The following is a 5,427-nucleotide window of genomic DNA, read 5'->3' as shown; positions in this document are numbered from 1 at the left end:
TCACAGTTATGCTGTAACCAACAACATAAATCGAAGTCAGAAAGAAGGATTTTAATGAGTTCAGTGATCAAGTTCAAATGATGATTGTCATAATATAACCAACACCATCAGATCACTTTTTTTTTTTTTTCTTTGTTCAACTAGCAGTTATAACTCGGATACAACAGCCAAACAAAATCTAAAGTTAATAATATATGGGTCAAGAGTCCAACTAAAGCAACCATTGATCGTCATAACGGTGGCTTACAATTTGATATTTTCTCCTTCAGTGATTCTGCTTGTTAACATCAGGTGTCTTCAATAATGTTCAATCATCACTAAATTAATCACTTAATTATCTCATTAACTTAAACACTTTTGAGTGTGGACTCATACACTCCCAGGAGTGTTAATTTAACACGGGAGTTTTTGCTGTGTACAAAGAGCCGTAGTTAACTGACAAGCTGAGCCATATCGCATTAAATATCGCTGGCGATACGTCCGCGATATTGATGTGATTTGGCTCAGCTTGTCAGTTAACTACGGCTCTTTGTAGTAAATGCCGCTCCATCTGAAAGCAGGTGATGGCGATTTACTACTAATCAAGGAACCGGCTTTACTGACGAGATGCGCATAACAATATCGCGATTTAAATCGCCCAGCCCTAGTCACCATTGTTGAGATTCATATGTAGATTCTTGATGTCTGTGTGTGATTTTAAAACTTTCAGATCATTAAAACATTGCTGGAATTAACTACTGTAGTGAAAAATTAATAAAATGTGTGGATAATCAGTTAATAATGATGGGTGCCATCATTGAATCAGGTCACTAGTAATTTCATCATCAAAATATGACCAGGGCTGCATTTCCAAAAGCATCTTAAGCCTTACTTGATTGCAGACCAACTGCAACAAATGGTCTGTATGATCAAATTAGGCTTGCAATGCTTTCAGGAAACACAGCCAAAGTCACAGTTTCTCTTGCCTCAACACATATGCTTTATAAACACAGAGTTGAAGCAGCCAGAGAAATATTAATGTTAAATAGTAAAGGGTCAAGAGACCAACTAAAGCAAACACTGACCACCATAATGGTGACATGAAACGAAACATTCCATAAAACATTACCATCTAAACTTCTGTTAAATCTAAATAAGACTGTGTGTAGATGTATGACAGAAATAAAGTCAAACTGGTAAAATAATAAGTGCAATAATGGCTTGACGTCAGTAGTTCTTGTGTTTCTCTTTTTTCTGTTCTTGTTTCTCTTTCCTTCAATGATTCTGGTTATTAACATCAGGTGTCACCACTAATGGCCAATCATCACTTAATTAATCACTTAATTACCTCATTAACTTCAACACTGCTTCAGTGTTAACTTCCCACTAAGCAAAATGATGTCCAAAGCACGTCTTTTCAACGTCTTTGTCACAAAAGTCGGACGTTGAAAAGACGTCCACTGAGGAGCCAGAATGAAAGTTTTTATGACGTCTTTTTTTGACGTGTTCTGCACGTTCGATATCTAGATGTTCATCGAACCTTCGTACAAGGTTAAAACTAGTTCAGATGTGGCCATTGTGGATATTTTCAGCATCATTTATGGTCTCATTTAGACATAATTACTTTGACTATTGCTGTCAGATGCTCTTAGTGAGAATTAACAGAGGTTTAGACGTTGATATTTGTTTAATTTGAAGTGTCACCATTGTGGTGATCAGTGTTTGCTTTAGTTGGGCTCTTGGTCCCCTTTGTTTTTACTTTAATTTTTCTTTGGCTGCTGTGACAGTGTGTTTGTGTAACACAATTGTTGTGGCAAAGAAAGCCTAGAACAAGTATGAGGTGTTATCAGCTCAATGTTGATGATGACATAATCATTACAAAATGGGCATCTAATATTGTGTTTAAAGTTTTGTGTTTATATTTGGCGTTCATAACCACCAACCTTGTGGAACTGCATTATTGGTGCCAAAAGCTTAAAATTATCACTTATTTGAAGGTGTATAAAAAGCATGTGCACATGATGTTTTGAGCAAATGTATCATATAGTCACACACAGACATCAAGATTTTGCATATATTCACAACAGTGGTGACCAAAAAAAAAAGCTTCATGCTGCAATGCATGATGGGTAGCTTTCATAGTACAAAACTCGTCCTTAATTCCCAAGCTTTTTTGTTTTGATTGTCACCGTTGTTGTGATTCATATCCAAAATCTTGATCTCTGTGTGTGACTATGTGATACACTTGCTCAAAACATCATGTGCACATGCTTTTTATACACCTTCAAATAAGTGATCATTTTAATGCTTTAGGCACCAATATTGCAGTCCCACAAGGTCGGTGGTTATGAATGCCAAGGCATCTGACAACATTAGATGCTTGTTTTGTAATGATTTCATGATCATCAATAAGCTGAAAACAGCTGATCTTACTTATTAATGGCTTTCTCTGCCACAACAATTGTGTTTTACAAACACACAGTTAAAGCAGTCAAATAAAAGTTAAAGTAAAAGGGACGGGGACCAAGAGCCCAACTAAAGCAAACATTGATCACCACAATGGTGACACTTCAAATTTAAACAAATATCAACATCTAAACCTCTGTTAATTCTCACTAAGATCATCTGACAGCAATAGTCAAAGTAATTATGTATAAATGAGACCATAAATGATGCTGAAAATATGTCCACAATGGCCACATCTGAACTAGTTTTAAGCTTGTACGAAGGTTCGATGAACGTCTATATCGGACGTGCAGAACACGTCAAAAAAAGACGTCATAAAAACTTTCATTCTGGCTCCTCAGTGGACGTCTTTTCAACGTCCGACTTTTGTGACAAAGACGTTGAAAAGACGTGTTTTGGACATCATTTTGCTTAGTGGGTTAATTACCTCATTAACCCCCTGAGGTCTACGGTATCGCCGGCGATACCAGCTCGCTTTTTTTTTATCAATGTAAAAGAAACTCATAAATACTCTGTTGACTTTGATTTTCCATAGGAGTTTCATACATCAATCGATTCTGTTAAATGTGTATTATTTTTGTGTATACTCACAATAAAAACAAAGTGTTGTGCTTTTTGCCAAATAAAGAAAAATAAACACGAAGCGAGTTCTGCCTTCTCTCTGCCAGTGAAGTCCATTCTGAAACGCGTCCGAAAATGAACAATAACTGAGCGAATACTCAGTCAAACAGGCATACAAAGACACAGGCATGAAGCTTGAATTCTCGTCTTTTAAATGAAGTAATTTATATAAAAAACAAATATCCTCATCTTGTGAAATCTGTATTAAAAGAGAGCGATTCCAGTCGAGCTCATCTCATCTCATTATAATCGGCCCCGCCCACGGAGAGCGCGCGCTATTCAAACGCAAATGACTGAGACGATCCCATACAAACTGTGAACGCCCACATATCAGCTCGAGAAAACACATCAAGTTTATTCAGATAAGTGTAGTCGTCTACACTGTCTCGCAGCGCTGTGAGGAATAATAATAATGGAAAACTTACCTCAGAAGTGCTGGTATTTCGAGGAGCAACGGATGGAATAATGTAGTAAGTTTTTTTTTTTCATTCTCAAGTAAATCGCGTTTCTGTGTAAATGAATGAACGCAGAGATGCGCTGTTTACCACAACTCGCAAAAAGACGGTTTAAATTTGAATTGCGTTTCTGTGTGTGAATAAATGATCTGCTTTTAGCAAACTATTTTGCTATACTGAGTAAAATCGATTGAAATATGTTGAAATAAAATGTATTTGTATAAGCAACGTATTAAACTGCAAATTAACATTTATATTCCTTATAATAAAAACGAAAGACCTATGTTACAGACATATGAAAGACAACATTTCGTTGATTAGTTTTGGATAGATTACACATTTTTACTGTAAAATATCTGCCACCTCAAATAAGCTTTTGTTTGCCAATTTTTGCTAATATGTTAAATATAGTATGTTTTGTCAATGTAGGCTATATTCGAAGTTTGAAATATGTATGATAAAATGTATACTTTAGTTTTTACAAAGAAAGATTACACTTCAATTGTTGTTGTAATTGTAACCTTTTTAATAAAAAAATATATATTTACAAGGTAGATGTAAACAAATTTTAAAAGGTAAATATAAGCATTTTCTTTAAATAATTTTTATTGTGTTTTATTATTGACAAATTTGGGGAGAGGATACATATTCCAAAACTGAAAATACAGTATGAGAATTAACTGCACAATTAATAGACATGTTTTCCTTGGATATTATACAATTTGCAAGCAAAATTTGTAAAAAAAAAAAAAATTGACATGCTTCCAACTGTGAACCAATTTGGTAGAATATATATATATATATATATACTGTATATATATTGCTCTTGCATTCTTTCTTGTGGCTATAGGTGACACACCTGAATGAATGGCTCATTAAGTATGCGGGCCCCATTGTCTCCTGAGGTGTGAACCACTACATATGCATGATGCTGTTGAATGGTTGACGCCCCTTGCGCATATTGCCTTTACAAACAAAAAGTGTTTTACAAGATTTAAATCAATGTATTGTGTTATGTGAATGATAAGGGCAGGATGATTTTCACATCATTTTGAAGAAAAAACTCTAGGCAAAGACATCAATTAGTCAAAAGTCTTATTGACACGTATTTAGTATGTGTTTTGTGGCCTTATTTCAGAAACTTTAGTTTTTAGTTTTTTCAATAACCATGCATAAACATTATTCTCTCAAAAATACAAACATGTACATGCATGTTGCTCACATATTATGGTAGCCCTGTTTGTGCTAAATAGAGTGTAATTATACCTTTGCCATTAATATGTTTATAAGCAACTGAAAAAAGCACAAATGTCAGGGCATGTCAGAACATCTCAAGGACCCCAAAAACCCCTCAGACCTCAGAGGGTTAACTTCAACACTGCTTCAGTGTTACTTTAACACTCTGTAGAGTGGGACCATATGTGCTCTGAGCAGTGTTGATTTAACACTGGGGTTTTTGCTGTGTAGGTGTTGGTAGGAGACCAGTGTTTGCAGTCCTTGTCAGAGCTGTATCTGGGGTAGAGGATGCTACTGCGGCAATATGTGGGGCTCGTGACAATCTGATGTCTCGAGTGCCTTTGGGTCTCGCTCCCTGTTTGTGCCATCGATTTGTAAGTCGATCGGCTTGTTTCTCTACCTGTCGAGGAGCACTAGTTTCATGGGACTCACCGGCTATATGCTGAGGGTGTCCATGACGAAGCTCTGTTGTGTGTTCCGTCTGGTTTGGTGTTCCCGTAAATAACTTTGTTTCAAGAACTGCAATCCTTTGTAAAAGTCTGTGGCAGTTAGTGCAGCAGGTAGATTCCAGAAGAGGCATTTTCTCTCTTATCCTTGTAGGCAGTTGTGTTTTCCTTTCCCCGGAATGTAAGCTGGTCGGGTAGAAGAATTCTGCGTTTTTGTAGTAATC

General features: G+C 36.2%; 1 long non-coding RNA gene across 1 annotated transcript; it reads right to left on the bottom strand.

Moving 5' to 3' along the window:
• Nucleotides 1-867: 867 nt before the first annotated feature.
• On the bottom strand, nt 868-4,991 carry LOC309493974. The gene is made up of 2 exons (XR_014204152.1): nt 4,915-4,991; nt 868-1,358 (listed from the first exon to the last, which is right to left on the bottom strand). It is a non-coding gene; the product is annotated as an uncharacterized lncRNA (long non-coding RNA).
• Nucleotides 4,992-5,427: the final 436 nt, after the last annotated feature.

The sequence above is a fragment of the Leuciscus leuciscus genome (genome assembly GCF_965113295.1).
Source record: "Leuciscus leuciscus genome assembly, chromosome: 3".
Classification (NCBI taxonomy): domain Eukaryota; kingdom Metazoa; phylum Chordata; class Actinopteri; order Cypriniformes; family Leuciscidae; genus Leuciscus; species Leuciscus leuciscus.
This window is presented reverse-complemented; position numbering and strand designations above follow the sequence as displayed.